This window comes from Haematobia irritans, chromosome 4, assembly GCF_050003625.1.
Source record: "Haematobia irritans isolate KBUSLIRL chromosome 4, ASM5000362v1, whole genome shotgun sequence".
NCBI classification, from domain to species: domain Eukaryota; kingdom Metazoa; phylum Arthropoda; class Insecta; order Diptera; family Muscidae; genus Haematobia; species Haematobia irritans.
In genome coordinates this window covers 75,360,223-75,385,112 of record NC_134400.1, presented here as the reverse complement: position 1 = coordinate 75,385,112, position 24,890 = coordinate 75,360,223, and the positions used below count along the sequence as shown (strand labels likewise).

The window sequence follows — 24,890 nt, the reverse complement described above, 5'->3', positions numbered from 1 at the left end:
AAACTTTTTTTTCCTTTGCGTGTACATACACACTCTTTCTCTCAGAGTGAAGTGAAGAGAACGCTTGCTTATCAAACACCAACGAGTACTTATCCGAAACAATATGTGTTCCGAAAAAAAGAAACAATCAAAATGTAAGTACTTCAGAAATAGTACAACATGCATTCTGTTAACTTCACGTGGTACCACAAGTATTTCTCAGTTATGTGCGAAGTAAACCTTTCCATTGTTTTTAATCATAGATACGTATGTATGTCACATCCCAATAAACACAAGCATTGGAGAAATGCTTATATTCAATACGCTTTCTAACATTTTTTCAAAGAATTACCTTAAAATTCAATTTGGGAAATAGTTGAGAAAATTGCTTTCTCATCAAAAAAAAAAACAGACATTACCCTCAACAGTAGAATTCAACACGTTAGCAACAATTTCTCAACATATTAGCAATAACTTTTCAAACTAAATTTCATTTTATTGCTTCAAACCTATTAGAAAATTGGTTGAAGGCAAGCAATTTGCAAGGCCATTTGAATTAATGTTGAATATCGGATTCACTATCAAATTGATATGGTGTTACATGTGAAAAATACTCATCCTTGTGTTTGTTGGGATATTTCATATATGTATGTATGTCATACACTTACCTTAACGTTAGCCGTTCTGTATAACAAATCGAAAACAAATATCATTAAGAGTAACTATTTTTTGTATTTCTCAAACTGCACGTGTACAAGGAGTATTCTGGGGTGTTTGGTTCTCGCAACATACTCGACGTGATCACTCTGAGTACACTTCAATAAGAGCGAAAGAGGAATATGTGTTTGTTGGCAGTGAAGACATCAGAGTACCAACAAGAAATTACTTGTAGCTTTTGGTGTTCTTCAAAATGTGTACCAATTGTTTTGCGACTCTCTCAAATAGATGAACTCATGTAGCAAGTACAAAAAGAATTCCATATACAAATAGAATTGTGCAGACCTCTAGTTGTCAACGGCCAAAGAGACTGGGACGACCATATACCAAAGTTATTGCTGTCCTATAGATCTTCCATTCATGACTCCACCTCTCGGACACCAGCCAAGGTTCTATTCGGAACTGATTCGGCGCTAAACCTAATGAGCTCGCCATGGAAGAAAGAGTAACGACATATCAAATACATTTGGCGAAGTTCACGAATCACTGCGCAACAAAATCAAAATGATCGCAACAGGATGAAGGCGAGATATAATCGTGCTGCAAATACTGAGGGCTTCCAAGAAAGACAATTGTTCTGCTCTTTAATCCGCAACGAAAGAAAGGATTGTATTCCAAACACAATGGCAAGTCATCAAGAAGTTCAATGATGTTGTATACCGCATTCAAAAGGACGACAGCCCTAGATCAAAGATGAAAGTTGTACACCTGGAACGATTGGCTCCTTACGGAACGGCTTCTGTGCCTGTTCGGAACTAACAAGCTTAAGGGTGAGGCAGTGTTATGAATTTGATTTCTCTAGATTTAAGTTATTTAAATTAGTTTCCGTTAATTTAAAATTTCAAATTGTAACGTTAAGATTACGTCATCGCTTGTTAGAATCAGCTCTTTATTTTCTAGTACCTTCTTTTATGTTATTTTTGTTTGATTAGTTTCATATCGAGATGTTAGTTTCAAGCTCTCTCATAGTAAACATCCCATTTTTGTTTTGTTATTCATCTCATTGTATATTGTCATTGTTTTTGTTGTTGTGGTAATGCGATCTGCCTCTAGGGGAGAGTATGTTTTTGGCAGCCACCATAGGAATGACTGGTCGTATTTTTTTCTAGCGTTGTAAAGAATGTTTTGGTATTGCCAGAATGTCCTAGCGTTGCCAGAATATTCTCGCGTTACCAACGCGTCATATATAAAAACGTGCGAGTTACATATATAGACCCCCATACATACAAAAAAAAAAATTACAAGATAGACAAAATTGACGATTTGTTAAATGAAATAAAAAAACAAAACGGTAACCCAATACCATATCATAACATTTCGGACTAAAATATTTATGCTTACTTTTCATTTTTAATTTCTAAATTTGGTTTTCCACTCATTTATTTTTTTTGTATTTTTCCCTAGTCAGCAAAAAAACAACCATTATATTAAGGTATATATTTAAAAACTAAAGAACCAGTTAGTTTGTAACAGGAACTCTGAACATCAAGTGTTTCATTTTCGTTAGGTACAATACAATTATTTTTGATTTCTTTTTTTAAAAATCGCCGTTCACGATAAAAAATCATAAGTAGCGCAGTCAATAGGATCCTTAAAAAATTAAGGATCCAGTGATAATGAATCGGCAACAAAAAGAAAAGGAAAACAATAATTGTGAAAAGAAACTAAAACCGCGGAGATAAACAATTAAAAAAATTAGTGAAAGTTTACATTAAAAGTCACAGTTAGTAAACGAACAGAAAACAGAAACAAAATTTTTGACAGAAGAAGGATGAACTCGGATTCAAGTCGAGGAAGGACCAGCAGTTGGAACAGATGAGACAGGCATATATCGACCTCCGAAATAGCGTAGAGGAAAGGCATAGAGATGCATCAATCAACAGCGAAGAAACCAGAAGAGACGCAGTAAGAGCCATCTACCATAGGATAATCCAAGGAGAAGCCAAAAGCGCAATAATCAATATTCCCGAGCCCGACAACTGAACGCTAATCAAGGAAACACTCAAACTAATGTATAGGCCGGATGTAGAGCCGTACCAACTATATAAAAGAATAGCCAATTTAAGAGTTAATACGGTGAGTGAATTAAAGTTACAGATTCAGAATATTAAATATAAGTCGGACGAATTAACAGTGTACTACGCTGACGATCATTACATAGGCTTGACCAACACGGACGGTATACTTGTTAACACAATTAAAGAAATGACTCAGGGAGTATTACAAGACAAAATATATAATGAAGGAAATTTAAATAATATTCTAAAAATCATGGAGAGTAGAAGATTCGAGGACAGTTGCATTAGGAACGAATATAGGAAATTTAAAGAAAAGGAAACAACCGACTACATGGACTAATAGAAACCAAATGTATAATAGTTTCCCTGATTATAAAAATAAAAACCACCTTTATACCCATGAAGTACTCCGGGGTTTAAACTATTGCAGTATACTGGTAATGATGTAATTCGGGCCTGTATAATTGCTAAAAACGAGCTTAACTTGTTTCTGCTTCCTTCAATGTGCAATGCAGACACTGTCGTTGCCAATTTAGAAATGGCCAAATGCAACTATTGGGTATCTTCGGTCTATATGGGACATGACAGGGAGATGCCTCCATGTGCCGTTAAGACCTTAGTGGAGGAGTCACTGAAAACAAAGACGAAACTCATTATGGGATGCGATGCGAATGCACATCATAGTGTATGGGGAAGTAGTGATACTAATGCAAGGGGAGAGTCGCTAATAGAGTTTATTTTGCGTACTAATCTGGTAGTTTGCAACAAGGGAGATGCCCCAACCTTTGTCACTAAAAACAGGCAAGAGGTTTTGGACATCACCTTGGCTTCGCAAGAACTGAATGAAATGATATCTGAGTGGCAGGTTTTAAGTGAACACAGCTTCTCAGATCATCGCTACATCAGTTTCAAATTTGATGTTCATACCACCAAGACCATATTTCCGCCAAATGTTAGGAAAGCTGACTGGAATAGGTATAGGGAATCGTTCAATATGATGATACCGGAAATACCAGAGACAAATATGAGCACTGTGCAAGTTATCGAACACGCAGTGGAGAAGATTACTAAGGCCTTCAACATTTCACTGAAAGCTGCATGCCCTAAAGGGAAGTCAAGGGGGAAAAATAGAGCACCATGGTGGTCTACGGAGTTACGTAATATGAGGAAATCGTGCAGGAAGCTCTTTAACAAAGCAAAGTCCACCAGAGCTCCTGTGGATTGGGACGCTTACAAGAAGAATCTGAGAGGATACAAGCGAGAACTGAGAAAGGCTCAGCATAACTCTTGGAATGATTACTGCAGCAGCATTGAGAATACGTCCGAGGCTTCCAGACTACGGATGGTGCTAGCATCAACGAGCTCCGCTCCAGGTTTCATTAAAACATCGGAGGGCAATTGGACAACGTCCAGTGAGGAGACACTGGAGGTACTATTGGACACACATTTTCCCGGAAATCAAACGGTTGAACCATGTACTGGCGGTGCCACAGTGGTTCAGCGGTCGTTTCCTATCGAGGAAATTGTATCAGAATTTAGAATAAAATGGGCGTTAGGTTAGGTTAGGTTAGGTTATGTGGCAGCCCGATGTATCAGGCTCACTTAGACTATTCAGTCCATTGTGATACCACAGTGGTGAACTTCTCTCTTATCACTGAGTGCTGCCCGATTCCATGTTAAGCTCAATGACAAGGGACCTCCTTTTTATAGCCGAGTCCGAACGGCGTTCCACATTCCAGTGAAACCACTTAGAGAAGCTTTGAAACCCTCAGAAATGTCACCAGCATTACTGAGGTGGGATAATCCACCGCTGAAAAACTTTTTGGTGTTCGGTCGTAGCAGGAATCGAACCCACGACCTTGTGTATGCAAGGCGGGCATGCTAACCATTGCACCACGGTGGCTCCCTTCGTTAAATAGCGTTAAATAGCTTTGGATCATTCAAATCCCCCGGACCTGATGGAATTACTCCGGCGGAGTTACAAGCGGTGGCTGACAGAATTATCCCCTGGTTGTCGGCGATATATATAGGATGTATAAACTTAGCATATATTCCACGAAAGTGGAGGGAATCAAAAGTCGTTTTCATACCTAAAGCGGGAAAAGCCTCTCACTCGAATGCGAAGGATTTCCGACCATTCAGCTTATCATCATTCCTACTTAAGACTCTGGAGAGGATGATAGATATTTATCTTAGAACTAGCGTCGATTCAAGTTTGCTCTCGAAACGACAACTTGCATACTCGAAGGGCAGGTCTACTGAGACCGCATTACATGAACTAGTCAGCTTTATTGAAAGCTCACTATCTGTCAAAGAATACACAATCGTGGCATTTCTAGACATCGAAGGGGCGTTCAATAACGTCCATCCGAGCTCGATATTAAATGGACTGACAACTCTGAATGTTGATCCAGGTATACGTAGGCTGCTAGACGAACTTCTAAGAAAGAGACGCATTTCAGCCACACTAGGACAAGCAAACATACAAAGGTATGTGAACAGAGGCACTCCTCAAGGAGGAGTTCTATCACCTCTTCTTTGGAATGTTGCTATAAACGACCTTCTGGTTTCCCTAGAAAAAGAAAGGACACAAGTGGTGGCATACGCAGATGATGTGACAATTAGAGATATTATACAGAGAGCCCTCCGGATGACTGAGAAATGGGCGAAAGATAATGGTCTTGGGGTAAATCCTGCAAAGACAGAACTAGTCATGTACTGCAAAGATCGCAAACTCCCACGGTTAGGCCCATTTCCTTAGGGGGTATTGAAATTCCCTTTAGGGAGTGTGCAAAATACCTTGGCGTTATTTTGGACAGGAAGCTGCACTTTAAGCTTAATATTGAAGAAAGGGCAAGGAAAGCAACGGTAGCTTCATACTCGTGCAAAAAGGCAATAGGGAAAAAGTGGGGACTAAAACCAAAAATTGTACATTGGCTATACACGGCAGTGGTTAGACCTATCATGCTATATGGTGTTGTAGTCTGGTGGCCGGCACTTCACCAGCCAACAAGTTTAGACAAAGTTCAGCGTATGGCGTTCTTGTGTATCTCAGGTGCATTCAGCAAGACAGGAACATACTCCCTTAATGTCATACTGCATCTATTGCCTTTAGACATTTTGGCCAAACAGTCAGCTGCAACAACGGCTGTGCGGTTGCGCGAGCTGTTGCTGTGGTCGGAAAAAAGTTACGGTCACAGTTCGGTCCTCAAAATAATGCCAGATGTGCCTAACGTAGTGGATTACACCTTGGCGAGTCCACTTTTTGGCAAAAAGTTTGAGACTCTAATTCCCAACAGTGAGGCGTGGTGTACACGGACCTCGGGGAATAAAAGATATATAGATTTCTACACTGATGGCTCCAAATTGGATGGCCAAGTGGGTTTCGGAGTATATTCTAAAGATCTGGAACTTCGAATAGCGAAAAGATTACCTGATCACTGTAGTGTTTTTCAGGCTGAAATATTAGCAATAAGAGAAGTGGTGAATTGGCTGAGAAGTAATGCTCCAAGCAATATTGGCATTAATATATACTCAGACAGTCAACCTGCAATAAAATCCTTGGACTCTGTGTTCATCAACTCGAAAACGGCCATCGACTGCCGCAAATGTCTCAATGAGATGGCTGAGCAGCACAATATTCACCTAATATGGGTGCCTGGCCCTAGAAACATACCGGGGAACTGCGAAGCAGATGAGCTAGCAAGGCTAGAAACTACCATACATATTCCAGGGGAACTAGAATGTGTTGGTATGCCTCTGGCTACCTGCAAGCTCTTACTGCGTGAGAAGGCTGTCATGATGGCAAATGTTCGATGGGAGAATTGTAAGGGTTGTAACGACACCAAGCAAATATGGCCCATTTAGACGTAAACCGCACACTAGATATGCTAGTGTTCTCGAGACGCCAGATATCACTCCTGATATCTGCTATAAAAGGTCGCTGCCTCATAGGCGATTTTGCAAAAACTATTGGCGCGAAGTATAATGACTATTGTAAGAGCTGTCATGATGCAGAGGAAAAGGAATCAATTAAACACCTCTTGAGTGAGTGTAAGCAAATTTTTGAGGCGTAAGCAAATTTTAGGGGCATATAGCTTTAGATTACTGGTGGACCTGGAAAACGTTAACTTAAGCAGTCTGCAAATGTTTTTGGAACAATCTGGTTGGTTCAACAGAAGAAAATAATCGAGAAGGTTCAACGGTTAAAACTAGAAGTGCCCATATGTAATAGGTACTTTTAGTTAATGTGGTATCACAATGGACTGAATAGTCTAAGTGAGCCTGAATCTTAATCGGGCTGCCACTTTAACCTAACCTAACCTACCCATGAAAATTCCTGACAGTTTAGACAGAACAATTATTATAGGAAAAATAATAATAATAGTTTACACTGAAAATGTACACTTGATGAGAGTCGACTTTTCTTATGTATTTTTATCTACTGAATTCGAAAAAAATGTTTAAACATTTTTTATGGAACAGTTTTTGAGATATCCTGTTATTTTTAGTTTTTCGCTCTTTTTTCACTGAACAAATTATATATCTAGTTAGAAATGTCCGATTATATCGTTGTTCGTACTTCAATGAAAGGTATTAAGATGACGAATAATCGTGTATAATTTGGTCTGTGATAAGTTAAGTGGTTCAAAAATATCGATGCGAATAAGCCAACTTTTCAAAAAAAAAAATCGTATTTTACAATGCACCTCTTCAGCCACAAAAATATAAACCATTAAAAAAAAACGTCCGGTTTCTCTTCATGGTCGTATAGATGATACTCTAACATTAGTAGTAAGAAGAAGAAAAGCGGCCGAAAAATGACAAAGTTATAAGCAATAACACTTTTGAAAATTCTGGACAATTTAGACAAAATAACTATCATATGGAACATAATAAGTATAAAGGTAACAACCACTATTACAGGGATATTAACCATAACAATTATAGACTAAATAACTCAGGTAATTTCCATCGACCAGTGACAGGAAACCTTGGAGAGAATTCTGGCCAATATCAACAGAATGCGTTCAGGCAAAGTCAGGTCGAAAGTGACAATATTTAATCAAGTACGAGTAACTTCCAAATGACAGGACACCCTGATACCCAGATTGACCAAAATCGCCTAATCTCGGACATGCAAAGACAGGAAGGAACTCCAACAAATAATATAAGAAGAGAAGTAAATAACTGCATTTTGTTATGAAAACGCCTCGGAGTGGCTAACCAAGATAAGGACAATAATTAATAATAAAAGTTACGATGCACTCATAGATACAGGAGCAAGTTTTAGTTTAATTAACAGTGAAATTGAGGATTTCCCTAAAGTAAAATTGAAAAATACAATATTATTTAGTACAATCACCAATGAAGATTCTATAAAATATGAAGTATGCACGGAAGCACCCGATGAATTTAATTTACCTAATAATGCAAGAGTGCGATGGAAAGCAGCACCACCCACAGGAAGAAAGTATGATTTTATAATTGGTATGGATATTTAAAAATTTTTAAATGCTCAAATAAACGTAGAAGAAGGAAAAGTAATTTTAATCAGAAAGAAACTAATTTTACAAATAATTCAAATTTAAACCAAACTCTAGAAGCCACTGATTTAAATCTAGACAGACTAGTGTTGGATCATTTAAACGAAGAAGAATATAAGGCAATTTCAACGTTATTGAAACGATTTAAAAATGTATTATTTAAAGATGGAGATAAATTACCAAATACTACAGAAATTCAACATGAAATAAAAACTACAACACAGCAACAGATTAACTCCAATTTATACAGATATCCACCTCAACACGAAATGGAGGTTAGATGCCAAATTAAAGAAATGGAAGAACAAGGTATTAATCAAAAAAGTTACTCTAGATATTCATAGATATTTTAGGACAAAAGAAATTCAGACTAGTTGTAGATTATAGAAATTTTAATGAAGTAACAATTGAAGGTAAATATCCTCTACCTAACATTGATTCAATTTTAGACAAACTAGGAAGAGCTCAATAGAGTATATGTAGACGATATATTAATTTATAGTACCACGTTACAAGAACATGTGAACGCAATTAGAGATATGTTTAAAGTAAAGTAAAAATTTAAAAATTCAAATAGATAAATGTACTTTCGTGAGAAAAGAGACAGAATTTTTAGGACACATTTTAACAAAAGACGGCATGAAACCAAACCCTAATAAAATTGAAGTTTTTCAAAAATTAGAATTACCAAAAACGGAGAAACAGGACTAACAGGGTATTATCGGAAATTCGTTAAGAATTACGCTAAAATAGCACAACCAATTACTAAATATTTAAAGAAAGGTGTTAAAATGAATCTAAAGGATCCAACATACATAGAAGCATTTGAAAAATTGAAAATATTGATAAGTTCTCATCCGATATTACGTTACCCAGATTTTGAAAAAAATTCACTTTGACTACAGATGCATCCAATTACGCCATAGGAGCGGCGTCAAAAATCAATCAACTATTTGATTGATTCAATTAAATTAATAATTTATATTGGCAATAAATTTCAATCAAAAAATGTATATATTGCACCCCCAAAATCTTATTTAGTTTTATTTGAAATAAAAGAAAATATGCGTTTCTTATAAAAACATCTTCAATATTTTATTTTCCTGAATTATGCTATAGACTAAAGAATTTTGTTTTTGTTATTTGTGTGTTTTGTTCTAATAGCTCATTCACATTAGGCTCGAAATTGAGTAAACGTGGATTTGAAATCGCCTTTCTATAAGGCATATGACAGTTGAAATCTAGTTAAAGTTGATTTTGGAAGTGTAATGTGAATGAGGTATAACATAACTTAGACATACAATTATGATCAATAACAACTAAAGGGTTAAAAAATAAACTATATAAATCATTATCTTCCTTATCATATTAACGATGTCAGCATGTTATTTCTAATATGCGTAGATGCGCCTAGATTTCCAATAAATCAGCAGTCTGCAAGCTAAATTTTTTTCTGAAAGTAAACAGAATAATTCGAATTTGATTTGGTTTAATTAAAAGTTAATTTTGTTAAACATTACCTGCATAGAATATCAAGTTCAATTCTTAGTTCCAGGTTGCAGATTTATAATCTTTTTTTGCAGTTGTAGTCTTTTAGCATGAAAGGAGCTCGGTAATTTAATTTTTGTAACAGTTCTTTTCCAAGATTTCCACACATTGAAATCGTCTATTTAAAATTTGAACTAATCAAAGACAAAAATAATGGCAAAGCAATGTAATATTTGGTATTATATTGCCGATACTTTGCAAATTCGGGATATAGAAAAAATATAAATGGAAAATACATATTTTTATTACTTTCGGAAATTTTTTATATATTTAAATCCAAAAGAAAGAACTTTTTTACCATTACATAATTCAGCTCATTAATTTATATATCAGATATACTGCTCTCTACTTGGGTTCAAACTGAAAAAGGCATGTAAAACAAAAATGCAATTTAAGGCCAACGTTACTTCGCAACTTCAAGGTGAATCTTCCAACAAACACATACCCTTCTCGGTTTTAAGAAAACTAGGAGTGAAAAAACATTACAAATTTAAAAGACCAATACGGCACCCACATTTTGATTGCAAACACATTCTTTTGTTCTTATATGTTTGATAAAATGATGGAGTTGATGGGATTGATTGGTCAATTTCACGAAATAAAATTGCTCACTAAAAGAAATGAATAAAAAATATATTATTTTATACCGTTTAATGTAAAAAAAAATCTTCAATGGAAAACGGTATTTACATTTCACAATTGCTTACCTTCAATAAACTTAGATTGTTTTCCATTTTTACAATACCACAAAACACAAACACAGGTAATTTCAAATTGCAAACCTTTACCAGGTGGCCATTTGTTGTTGCACACTTTATAGAAGTTGATGTCGCATAGGAATAATCAGTAAACGTCTATTATGTTAAATTTCAGTTTGCTGTAGAGGTATTCAGGTGGTTTAGTATATATTATTTTGTGCATTAACAGAAGCGACTTGTTATTCAGACAATCCTCAAATCCAATACCATACAGATTATTATGATAATCTGAACAACTTTCAAATCCTCTTAGAGCGTAAACGTATCTATGTATTGCTTTATATGCGACGTTCAGGCGATGTTTACTTCTAGCGTCGCATTTAGAAAATAAAAACGCTATCATAGGAAGGACACCCAGTGTGTTACGCTTCAAGGACTTTAAATAATCATGAGAGAAACTATTCTGCGACAAACAAAGAATTTTTGGCAATACTATGGAGTGTTAATTATTTTAGACCATATGTCTATGGCAAACGGTTCAAAATTCTAACTGACCACCAACCTATTAAAGTTCTTCATTCAAAGATGGTTACTAAAGCTAGGAGAGTATCAATTTGATATTGAATACTTAAAAGGCAAGGAAAATAAGGCAACCGACTTCCTCAGTAGAATAGCAAATAATGAAGAAATTAATGCGGAAGAAATAGACAGTGGAAGTACGGAAAGTTTAAATTTATCAGTAAATAATATAGAGGACAATGAATCAATGGCAAGAATACACTCAGCAAAAGAGAGTTTAGGTGATAATTTTATGATCAAAAACGAAATAGGGTACAAATATAAAAGACAAATTATCTTGGCAAACAATAAAACAGAAGAAATTAAAACACTACATGAAAAAAGAATAATATTTAGAAGATACATAAAGAAAGGAAAAATTGGTATATATTCTGAACTTTCTGACCACAGTTACAACGTAGTTCAAGAAAAACTTATTGAAATTTGCTCACACGATAACCAAATAAAATTCATTAAATGTACTATGAGAGCACAGGACATTGAAACTGAAGTCGAAGCTGTTAAACAAATTTCCTTATACCATGTAAAAGAAAGCTTACACTCAGGCGTATCACCATTATTGAACAATTAGAGGACCATTTCACAAAATTAGGAATTCCAAGCAAAATAGTGACAGACAATGAGTTTAAAGCAGTAAGGATAAACGAATTTTTAGATAATGAAAAAATACAACTTCACCTTACAAAACCTAATAGTCATACGGGAAACGCTGATATCGAAATATTTCATAGTACTTTAGCAGAAAAATTCAGGATCTTATACAAAACAAAAAATGATTAGCAGTCAAACAATTAATTCAAAAAGCTATACGAAAATATAATGAAAGAGTTCACTCTACAATCAAAAACAAACCAATCGAATACACAATAACCGAGTAAACCCAGAAATAATAAAGATCAATTTGCAGACGACAAAAAATAAAATTAAAGACAAGTTAAATGAGAGTAGGGAAGAATATCAAGAAACAAGAACAGAAGGATTCATAAAGAATTACAAAGCCCTTAGGCACAAAGAACAACCTAAATTTAGAAAAAGGAAATTACAAAATATTCATCCCAAAAATATTAAAAAAGCTTTAAAATTTTTTTAAATTGTTGTTGTTTTTTTGATTTCAGCTTAAAACCATACATTGACTAAACTGCAAGTGTAGCTTAACCAACAGAGGAAAAGAATGTTTGTCAAATTTATTTGGGCAAAGCCCTATAGACTGCAAGATGGTTGGATGGACGCACGTTTCGGAATTACCACATTCCTCATCAGCATCCTCTACTTGCTGCAAAACTATCAACCAATTATCAGAATAAATTCAGGCAGTTCATTAAACCCAACAATACTTGAACCTTCCGAAAAAAGGTTTTACATTGATAGCCGGCTTATGCCGAAATAAATTCGTACAAACATCTCTCTTTCCTTTGCCACCATCAAATCATCGATTTGAGTGAAGTTGGCTGGGTTTTATTTTGAGCGTGCTTCCTCTTCTTTATTTCATTCGTTTTAGTTTGTTATTGTTGGTTTTTGTTCTTTAACCATTGTTGTTGTTTTTTTTTATTTCAGCTTAAACCCATACATTGACTAAACTACAAGTATAGCTTAACCAACAGAGGAAAAGAATGTTTGTCAAATTTGTTTTATTTTTTAAAATTAATAATAATAGCCTTAATGATAATGACATGGACACCGCGTAGATCAGACAGGATTTATAGACATAGAAATTAGAAATCAGGACATAGTTTTAGACAATGATATAATCTTACACATAACAAACATCGACGAGATAGAAAAAAATTATCCACGACATGACAGACGACGTAATATTAATGAAAACAAACAACAAAGACCTACTACAGACCGAACTATTAGAAATTCGTTATAAATTGTTGACTTTAATACCAATGAAAACCAGACAAAACGGAGTCTCATCAACGCAATAGGAACTTTATCTAAATGGACTTTTGGAACTATAGACGACAAACAGACAAACAATACAACGACACTTTTCACAAACTGACGAGACAATAAACAACCAAATACATATTAATGACCACTTTAACTTAGCTATAGATCTAATCAGAAACATAATTAAGAATGATAGAAAAATTATGGAAAAAAGCATTAACATTATAAATAAAGTAGAAAATGAAGACTATAAACAGCATACACACAAAAAAATAAAAAATGAATTTGTACATAAATTTGTACATTTTTATAAATTTATGGACTTTTTCATAAAAATGTGTATACCTACATAATATATTGTTTTCGTAAATACTTGTTACGAAACATGAATTTTTTAATAATATATTTCATAAAATTAATGAAACTTTACTTAATATATCAAAAATACTGGGTTTATCTTAGCGTGAGAGAGCCGCAACATAGAGTGACTCTCATGTGTATACAATACAAGCATATAATACGAGACAAAAAAACGAAACATAACGTTTTGAAGGCAACACGTGTGTTTGAGTTTTTCAGTACAGTTTGAGTCTCCGTCGCGATTCGAAGATTATTTATGGCTGTAAAAAATTGACGAAAAACAATATTAACTGGACGCGTTGGTGCTTATGTTTATAAATAGTATAAACTATTATAATTATTAATTATATAATTATGTTCTTTGCTGGCTGGACTTTAATGCTGGAAAGAAATCTAATAAAAATAGCAAGCTACGATGAGCCCGTCGTATAGGGAAACAAAACACTGCTAATATTCTCGTTAGATTTTTTGTTGTGTACTTGAAAGCCGTTTCAAATAGTTATCACCGTAGTTGTTGTTGACTAGAAATAAGACATTGTGTGAAAAAAAAACATGGATCAACTTGGGATAAATTAGCATACAAGACCCAAATTGAATCATCTCAACCAGCCAGATTTTACTAGAGACTATGGAAATGTGGATTGGCCTGCACTTAAACATATGTGTTGACTTCGGAGAAGAGTGAACCACTACTTTTGATCTTTGGCGAGTCTCCAGTTAACCTCTTCCTAGAAACGAATGCCGTACTCTTACACCTGGGTTGTTGACTATCCCAATTTCCTGACCAAAACTGGTATGCCTATTATTAGTCCAAATAATGATACACCAAGATTAAGTTCATTCAATTCACAACACTTCTTTATTGTCTGTTTAAGTTCTACAACTTTCTGATTGTAATGAACTGTTGCCGCTGCCGGTCGATCTTAACAGATATAACAAGAAGAAGAAAAAAACTATTGTTGTAAAAAGGTCATGGTCGAATCCCTGTAAAGTATACTTGTACAGGGATTCGACTGCTGAACTAAATGCCTGCGTGAATGTATGACGTAGTTGCGTTTGGAATCTCAAGGTAGTGTTCGACAAGGCGTGACATAAACATAGCGCCGGCCTTGCACCTCCGTTGCAACCAGCAGCGGTCAACCTTAAAATCTCAAGAAATCTTTAAACAAGACACAAAAATAATATATATATACATAGAATTCATTTTCATTCTTAAGCTATAGAGAGTTAAGCATTTCAGTATGTATACAAGAACAAAGTGATATTAAACCAAAACAAAATATGAATTCAGTCTTTTAGTATTTGAAATATGAATCTAATTCATTCAGCTTCTGGCAGAACTTTCCCTTCTCCAAAATATGTCTGCCCGAATACGGTTTCTTGCACAAAAATCTTTCATGCCGTTGCATGGGTCGGACCGATTAGAACTTGATTAGCGATATCAGCACCCAGTATTATAGAATACCGTCGTCGCTGGTACCATTCTGGATCGGCGTCAACAATCGCCCCAGGCACACGGACTTTATTCCATCTTGGGTCAATTCTTGCCGTGGGGTTGTGTCCATAATCTTTGCTTTCAACGACACAGGTGACCCGTATCTCGCGCCGATCCGCAACTCGATGGACTAGAACCAGGTTGGTTCTATTATGATTCACCACGCAAAATAATCGGTCAGCCTCCTCTAACATAATGGATGATCGTGCACGATTTGGGTCTATTAAAATTCGTGCTCTACGAGGGCGCCGACCTGGCCATGTCGTAACGCGTACTTGTGCCGTCATTAGGAACCAGATGCAGTGTTCGGGCAAAGGGTGAGCGAGGCTATGGTGACGTTGGACGCAGCGCCGGCATATATCCAAGCTGTGACATCGGATTCGGAGGTGGGTATGCGCTAAACAGTTATGACATATCCGATTTCGCCATAAATGTGTCCATTTATCCTGCCAATCCATTGCGAGAAACCTAGTACAGGTCCGAATAGCATGTAAGCGGTTACATACAGAACAAGGATACCGGTCGTTAAACAATTGGCGACTCATTACGTTATCTGTTAGTACAAAAAAAGAAAGAACAAAATAATTAGACCAAAAGAAGGAGATGTGAGCCAGAAGCTTTTAATAAAGTTATGATGTGGGCGGCAATAGTACTAGTTTGTGGATCGGTCTTGTTATAACTCCATTTTGAGTTTTTATGTCAACAACTCTAACCTGTCCATCGGAACCGTGATAGACTTTGACGACACGTCCTAAGCGCCAATCAGTTGGGGCTAACGGTTCATTTTTTAGAGAAACGAGGTCACTCTCAGAGAGGTTTCGTTGGGGTATTCTCCATTTGTTGCGTTTGTGCAACTCTTTGAGGTACTCCTCTTTCCAACGTCGACAAAATTCATGCTGCATGGCCTTTAGTTTGCGCCAACGGTTCAAAATACTGACGGCGGGCTTAGTTTCTTCAGGTTCTGCAGGAGATAGGAGGGTTTCACCTATTAAAAAGTGCGCAGGTGTGATTGCTTGTTCCTCTTCGACGTCATCCGAAAGAGGACCGAGAGGTCTGGAGTTGAGACACGCTTCAATTGTTGAGAGAAGAGTGGCGAATTCCTCAAACGTATGCTTTAATTGGCCCGCCACCTTCTTAAAATGTGCATTGAAGCTCTTCACTCCGGCCTCCCATAGCCCGCCCATATGCGGCGCCGATGCAGGAATAAAGTGCCACGATAGTTTTTGTTCCCCATACTTGTATACCGCTTCATCCCGGAAATGCTTGACCACCTCCATGAAATTTTTCTCAATCTCCCGAGCGGCTCCTACAAAGTTCCGACCGTTGTCCGAAAATATCTTATTTGGGCATCCGCGACGGGATACAAAGCCGGCTAGCGCTCCTAAAAATGCATGGGTGGACAAGTCACCTACAGCTTCTAGATGGATGGCCTTGGTAGACAGGCATACAAACAGGCATACGTAACCCTTCGTTATTTTGGAATACCTCCCTGTGAAACTTCGTATATCGAAGGGGCCGGCGAAGTCAACTCCCGTGCTCGAAAAAGGACGAGAAATACTTGTTCTTTCTGGGGGCAACATAGCCATGATTTGGCCTTGAAGGTTCCTTTTAAGAAGAGCACGAGCTTTACAGTGATTAATAACTGTCTTTACAAGGTTTTTTGCTCTTAATACCCAACACTCCAGCCGAACGGTATTTAATACTAATCTGGGACCACCATGAAGGGTCATCTTATGAATGAACTCAATGTAGAGCCTCGCCAGACGGCTTCCATACGCCAGCACTATAGGGTGTCTCGCATATATTGTAGCAGCATAGGCTAGCTCGGATGCGTCACAGAAGCCATGTAGCTGGATGTGACACTCTGGCACGAAACTTATCCATCTGGGTATTATAATTTGATCAATGTCCTTGAATTTTAGGACAAAAGATCGCCATTTCTGTAAAGCGAGGGCCGATATCGCCTCGTCCCAACCGGTCTTATCGAGCCACATCTGCTGCAGTAAAATTTTTGCTGTTATAATAATTGGTGCGAGCCAACCCTCCGGATCAAAGAGCTTTGCTACTATAGAAAGCACATCTCTCTTTGTGTACGTTTCCTTAAGCTGTATTAATTCAGTCGAAAAGTAGAAATGATCTTCGGACGCATTCCAACACACCCCTAGCATCTTAGCGGAACTTTAATCCTTAATACTAAGGAATGACGAATCTAACCAATGTTCAGATGGAATCCTTTGCAAAAGAAGCTTGCTATCCGATGTCCATTTTCTAAATTCAAATCCTCCGCTCTTCAAAATGTTTACCAGCTGATCTCTCGCTTCTAGAGACTCATTCAATGAGTGACCCCCCGCGAGGGCGTCATCGACATAAAAAGAATTTCTCAGCAGCTTCGATCCAATTGGATATGTCTCTTCCTCGTCGTCTGCAAGCTGCAGGAGAGTCCTAAATGCCAAGTACGGCGCACAATTTATACCAAATGTAACAGTGGTAAGATTATAGTCACATATCTCTTCAGTTGGTGAACCACGAAAGACGATACTTTGTAATCGAGCATGATCTGGGTTTATCAATATTTGCCGGTACATTTTACTAATGTCCGCGCTAAACACAAATTTGAAAAACCGCCACTGTAAAATCAGTGACACAAGGTCACGTTGTAAGGAAGGACCAACATATAAATTGTCATTAAGGCTCCTACCGTTAGAAGATAGACTTGAGCCGTTAAAAACCACTCGCAATTTGGTAGTGACGCTGTCGGGCCTGAATACTCCATGATGAGGTAAATAGTAACGTACACTGTCCTGCGGTTGCTCCGATTTTACCATGTGTCCCAAAGTTATATATTCATCCAATACCTCATTGTACATGGCTTTGTACTCCGGCCTACGCTGAAGAGATTTTTCATTTCTTAAGAATTGCTTAAGAGCGATATGTCTACTTGTACCTAAGCACGGCGTCATATGTCTCAAAGGTACATGTACAACGTATCTTCCGTCTGGATTCCTTCTGGTTGTTTTTTTTTGGAAAATTTCCTCACATACCTTGTCTTCTTCTGACAATATTGGTTTCTTGTATACTTCCTCAAGCTCCAAAAATTTTGCTAATTGTTGATCAAGACATACTTTTGTAAAATGTGACAACGTAACGGAAATTGTGTCCCTTTCCTTTCTAGTAGGCCCCGTCACTATCCATCCGAATATTGTCCGTTGAGCCACAAGAGAACCAATTACCCCATGCCGAACACCGTCTTTAATGATGGAGGGATATAAATCTCCTCCCAACAAAATATCAATAGGACCACTCTTAAAGAACTCTGGATCCGCGTATTCCATGATTGGCATATTCTCTATGCTTGACATGTCCAATGAATGCGTCGGAACATTACCAGTAATTCGAGGCACTACTAACGCTTGAACTTCCAAAGACACCTCTGGCTCTCGTTTGGATACAATGACAAAAGACGCCATTTGGTTCGACTGACTAATAATACCGCCACCCAAACCGGAAACCTCAGCTGAGACTGGAATTGTGGATAACTTTAGAAGCTTTTGCATCTTTTCACTCTCGTCCGAGCAAGGATCAATTAATGCCCTTACCCTATATGATGAACCCAAGTTCACCACTTCTACCCACGCTGTAGCTAACATCACCTTCTTTGCCACTAATGTGTGGTGTGCCTGAACAACACTTGAGGTTTCGGGGGCTACCGCTGCCGAGGAATTATGGTAATTATTTTGACTCGGGTCCGCGTGGAAAGTATTTGCTTTCTTCACGAAATCTCGGTGCAAAAAGCTGTGATGCTTCTTCTTGCATTTACAACAGCCGTTTGCGTTCGGACAATCACTATAAATATGTCAAATACCAAGGCAATTAAAACAACCTCTAATGCGTCTTAGCGCCGTCGCTCTCTGTTTAACATCCATGCTTAAAAATTTCGGACAAGAACTAACATGGTGATTCTCCTTGCACAGATTGCAATAAGATTTGCCAACTTTGGTATGATGCGCCTTGCATTGTTTAACCCTTGATAATGTCGAATGGTTTCTATGTGGTACGACTTGAGGACTACTGATACAATTACTATTTATCGATCTCATCTCGGAAACGCTTTCAAGAGCATGAAACCTGTCCGTCAGAAATGCATCTAACTCTTTCCACTTGGGAACTTCTGTTTTAGTTTTTACAGATTGTTCCCACAAGTTTAAAGTATGCTCTGACAAACGTGAAGCACATTGAAACACAAACACTGGGTCCCAAGATTCAATGTCTACATTATACAATTTGAGTACCGAAATACAATTGTTCACTTCCCTTTGTAGCCGTTTTACTTCCTGAGCTGTCTCTTGGATACATGGTGCCAGATTGAATAGCAACTTTAACTGCGTATTAACCAACACGCGCTTATTTTCATATTGGCCTACCAAATTGTTCCATGCAATGTCAAAATTTTCTGCTGTCAGAGCCACGTTTCTATTAATGTCCCTAGCTTCACCGCTAGTCTTCTGGAACAAATAAAAAAGCTTTTCTACAGGGCTGAGACGGGTGTTGTTTATATAAATCGCCGTAAACATATCTCTAAATGTAGGCCAGGCTACATAATCACCATGAAATATCCCTGTATCGAACGGAGGGACCGGCACGGACACTCCGAGATTGGGAACCACTGGACTAGATTCGGCCGATTTGGTTTCTTTCAAATTCTTCTCCACTTTAGAAATTATATTTATACATTTCACATATAGCTTTTTAATTTCCTGATATTTCGATTGCGCCGCTATTAAATCCTTTCCACTTACTTCTGTTGTAAGATCCTCGTAAGTTTTTCTATATTTCGTCCACGCTTTGGCAACTTCACCTTTTTCGAAATCAATTCCCTCTACTGTATATTCGGAAAAATTTTCTTCTTTTAGCTGACTCTCTAATGCCACAATCTCGCTGCCGGCATCAGCTAGTTTTTGCAAAATTGACATCTTTAGTCTCAACTTAATATCAATGTCGGAAAAACAGTTTGTATCAGAGCAACAAGACGTTACTATCACTTTTATAAACGGTTAATTCGTTTACCTAATAAAGGGAACCAAACTTCAATCTTCCTTAACAATTACAAAAACGTTTGTTGACTATCCCAATTTCCTGACCAAAACTGGTATGCCTGTTATTAGTCCAAATAATGATACACCAATATTCAGTTCATTCAATTCACAACTCTTCTTTATTGTCTGTTTAAGTTCTACAACTTTCTGATTGTAATGAACTGTTGCCGCTGCCGGTCGATCTTAACAGATAGAACAAGAAGAGGAAAAAAACTATTGTTGTAAAAAGGTCATGGTCGAATCCCTGTAAAGTACAGGGATTCGACTGCTGAACTAAATGCCTGCGTGAATGTTTGACGTAGTTGCGTTTGGAATCTCAAGGTAGTGTTCGACAAGGCGTGACATAAACAATATGTATAGTAAGGCTTGTAAGATGGGTACCTGGCATTTTCTTTTCAGTAGCTTAATAATACCAATTCCTTAATATTCGTGTCCAATTAGCTCGCATTAAAATTGTAATCTAATATATAAAAATAAGTCGCGTTTTCCTTCCTGGCGCAATAACTCCAGAACGCACAAACCGATTTCCACGGTCTGCATTCGTTGGAAAGGTCTCGGGCTCCATGAGGTTTATAGCAATGAAAATTCAAGAAAAGTTTCAACGGAATAGCGGGAAAATCTTTTTTTTACATACAGTGCCATCTCTGATGCAACTCTAGAACGCATGGAGAGAAAAAAATATTTTAAGGGTTTTTTGAATATTTGGCCTTTTCGCATCGATATTTTTTGAACCAATTAACTTATCACAGATCCAATTATAAACGATTATTCGTCATCCCAATACCTTTCATTTAAGTACCAACAACGATATAATCGGACATTTCTAATTTCGAGATATAATTTGTTTAGTTCGAGATATAATTTGTTTAGTGAAAAAGAGCGAAAAACTAAAAATGACGGGATATCTCAAAAACTGTCCCATAAAAAATGTTTAAACATTTTTGTTTCTAATTCAGTAGATCAACATACTTAAGAAAAGACGACTCTCATCAAGTGTACATTTTCAGTGTAAACTAGTTATTGATATTATTAGTTTCCATTAACAATTCATTTAATTTTGCATTTTCAGGCGTATCAACGAATAAAAATTTATGCGCAATGAATTAGGCATTGAATTAGTGGCGGCCCGATTAAGATTCAGGCTCACTTAGACTATTCAGTCCATTGTGATACCACATTAACTAAAAGTACCTATTACATATGACACTTCTAGTTGTTACCGTTTAACCTTCTCGATTATTTCCTTCTGTTGAACCAACCAGATTGTTCCAAAAACATTAGCAGACTGCTTAAGTTAACGTTTTCCAGGTCCGCCAGTAATCTAAAGCTATATGCCCCTAAAATTTGCTTACGCCTCAAAAAATTGCTTACACTCACTCAAGAGGTGTTTAATTGATTCCTTTTCCTCTGCATCATGACAGCTCTTACAATAATCATTATACTTCGCGCCAATAGTTTTTGCAAAATCGCCTATAAGGCAAAGACTTTTTATAGCAGATGTCAGGAGTGATATCTGACGTCTCGAGAACACTAGCATATCTAGTGTGCCGTTTAAGTTTAAATGGGGCCATATTTGCTTGGTGTCGTTACAACCATTGCAATTCTCCCATCCAACAAATTCTAGTTCCCCTGGAATATGTAAGGTAGTCCCTAGCCTTGCCAACTCATCCGCTTCGCAGTTCCCCGGTATGTTCCTATGGCCAGGCACCCATATTAGGTGAATATTGTGCTGCTCAGCCATCTCATTGATAGATTTACGGCATTCGATGGCGGTTTTCGAGTTGAGGAACACAGAGTCCAAGGATTTTATTGCAGGTTGACTGTCTGAGTATATATTAATGCCGACATTTTTTAGAACATTACTTCTCAGCCAATTCGCCACCTCTCTTATTGCTAATATCTCAGCCTGAAAAACGCTACAGTGATTAGGTAATCTTTTCGCTATTCGAAGTTCCAGATCATTAGAATATACTCCGAACCCCACTTGTCCATCCAATTTGGAGCCATCAGTGTAGAAATCTATATATTCTTTATTCCACGCCTCACTGTTGGGGATTAGAGTCTTAAACTTTTTTGTCGAAAAGTGGACTCGCCAAAGTGTAATCTACTACGTTAGGCACATCTGGCATTATTTTGAGGAGCGAACTGTGACCGTAACTTTTTTCCGACCACAGACATAGCTCGCGCAACCGCACAGCCGTTGTTGCAGCTGACTGTTTGGCCAAAATGTCTAAAGGCAATAGATGCAGCATGACATTAAGGGAATTTGTTCCTGTCTTGCTGAATGCGCGTGAAATACACAAACACGCCATACGCTGAACTTTATCTAAACAAGTCGGTTTCACAGTGCCGGCCACCAGACTACAACACCATATAGCATTATAGGTCTAACCACTGCCGTGTATAGCCAAGCCAATGCACAATTTTTGGTTTTAGTCCCCACTTTTTTCCTATTGCCTTTTTGCACGAGTACAAAGCTACCGTTGTTTTTCTCGCCCTTTCTTGAATATTAAGCCTAAAGTTCAGCTTCCTGTCCAAAATAACGCCAAGGTATTTTGCACACTCACCAAAGGGAGTTTCAATACCCTCTAAGGAAATAGGCCTAACCGTGGGAGTTTTGTGATCTTTGCAGTACATGACTAATTCTGTCTTTGCAGGATTTACCCCAAGACCATTGTCTTTCGCCCATTTCTCAGTCATACGGAGGGCCCTCTGAATAATATCTCTGATTGTGGATGGGAATTTTCCCCTGACTGGCAGAACCACATCATCTGCGTATGCCACCACTTTTATCCTTTCTTTTTCTAGGGTGACTTGAAGGTTATTTATAGCAACATTCCAAAGAAGATGTGATAGAACTCCTGCTTGGGGAGTGCCTCTGTTTTCATACCTTTGTATGTTTGCTTGTCCTAGTGTGGCTGAAATACGTCTCTTCATTAGAAGTTCGTCTAACAGCCTAAGCATACATGGATCAACATTCAGAGTTGTCAGTCCATTTAATATCGAGCTCAGATGGACATTATTGAACGCCCCTTCGATGTCTAGAAACGCCACGATTGTGTATTCTTTTACAGATAGTGAGCTCTCAATAAAGCTGACTAGTTCATGCAATGTGGTCTCAGTAGACCTGCCCTTCGAGTATGCATACTGTCGTTTCGAGAGCAAACTTGAATCGACGCTAGTTCTAAGATAAATATCTATCATGATCTCCAGAGTCTTAAGTAGGAATGAGGATAAGCTGATTGGTCGGAAATCCTTCGCCCTCGAGTGAGAGGCTTTTCCCGCTTTGGGTATGAAAACGACTCTTGTTTCCCTCCACTTTCCTGGGATATATGATAAGTTGATACATCCTTTATATATCGCCGACAACCAGGGGATACTTCTGTCAGCCACCGCTTGTAACTCCGCCGGAGTAATTCCATCAGGTCTGGGGGATTTGAATGGTCCAAAGCTATTTAGCGCCCATCTTATTTTAGTTTCCGATACAATTTCCTCGACAGGAAACGACCGCTGAGCAACTGTGACACCGCCAGTACATGGTTCACCGTCTGATTTCCAGGAAAATGTGTGTCCAATAGTACCTCCAGCGTCTCCTCACTGGACGTTTCCAATTGCCCTCCGATGTTTTAATGAAACCTGGAGCGGAGCTCGTGGATGCTAGTACCTTCCGTAGTCTGGAAGCCTCGGACGTATTCTCAATACTGCTGCAGTAATCATTCCAAGAGTTATGCTGAGCCTTTCTCAGTTCTCGCTTGTATCCTCTCAGATTCTTCTTGTAAGCGTCCGAATCCTCAGGGGCTCTGGTGGACTTTGCTTTGTTAAAGAGCTTCCTGCAGGATTTCCTCATATTACTTAATTCCGTAGACCACCATGGTGGTCGATTTCCCCCCCCCCCCCCCCCCCTTGGCTTCCATCTAGGGCATGCAGCTTTCAGTGAGATGTTGAAGGCCTTAGTAATCCGCTCCACTGCGTGTTCGATATCTTGTACAGTGCTCATATTTGTCTCTGTTATTTCCGGTATCATCATATTGAACGATTCCCTATACCTATTCCAGTCAGCTTTCCTAACATTTGGCGGAAATATGGTCTTGGTGATATGAACATCAAATTTGAAACTGATGTAGCGATGATCTGAGAAGCTGTGTTCACTTAAAACCTGTCACTCAGATATCATTTCATTCAGTTCTTGCGAGGCCAAGGTGATGTCCAAAACTTTTTGCCTGTTTTTAGTGACAAAGGTTGGGGCATCTCCCTTGTTGCAAACTACCAGATTAGTACGCAAAATAAACTCTATTAGCGACTCTCACCTTGCATTAGTATCACTACTTCCCCATATACTATGATGTGCATTCGCATCGCATCCCATAATGAGTTTCGTCTTTGTTTTCAGTGACTGCTAAGGTCTTAACGGCACATGGAGGCATCTCCCTGTCATATCCCATGTAGACCGAAGATACCCAATATTTGCATTTGACTATTTCTAAACTGGCAACGACAGTGTCTGTATTGCACATTGAAGGAAGCAGAAACAAGTTGAGCTTTATCAATTATACAGGCTCGATTTACATCATTACCAGTATACTGCAATAGTTTGAACCCCGGAGTACTTCATTCACATATTTTGTTTCTATATGTCCCCTTTCATCAGGAGAACTTTTAAGGCAGCACATGTAGCCTTACAATGATGAAGATCTATCTGGAGGATCCGTAGGACCATCGAGATTTTCAACAACCGTCACATCAGCCGCTTCAATCGAGTCATCAAGAATGTCCTCTCGCAATACCCTTGGTTCAACTTTGGTGAGTTCTGAGGCAGTAGAAGCCTCCTCACGCATACGGTATCTATCCATATCATCAACTTTGGTATCTCCCTCGACTTCGCAAGAGGATCCGCTTACTTCTGTTTCAGACAGAGGCTTGTCCATTTCTAAATCCCTTAGCTGATCGTTTTTATACACCTT

At 37.9% G+C, this 24,890-nt stretch overlaps 1 protein-coding gene and 2 long non-coding RNA genes across 3 annotated transcripts in view; all 3 read right to left on the bottom strand.

Moving 5' to 3' along the window:
* Window positions 1–24,890, bottom strand: part of LOC142235590 (uncharacterized) — a 109,836-nt gene that overhangs the window by 22,950 nt on the left and 61,996 nt on the right. The window lies entirely within an intron of this gene.
* Window positions 9,330–9,916, bottom strand: LOC142233579 (uncharacterized). Its single transcript, XR_012721441.1, has 2 exons — window positions 9,781–9,916; window positions 9,330–9,713 (listed from the first exon to the last, which is right to left on the bottom strand). It is a non-coding gene; the product is annotated as an uncharacterized LOC142233579 (long non-coding RNA).
* On the bottom strand, window positions 13,368–14,264 carry LOC142235485 (uncharacterized). Its single transcript, XR_012721858.1, has 2 exons — window positions 13,923–14,264; window positions 13,368–13,862 (listed from the first exon to the last, which is right to left on the bottom strand). It is a non-coding gene; the product is annotated as an uncharacterized LOC142235485 (long non-coding RNA).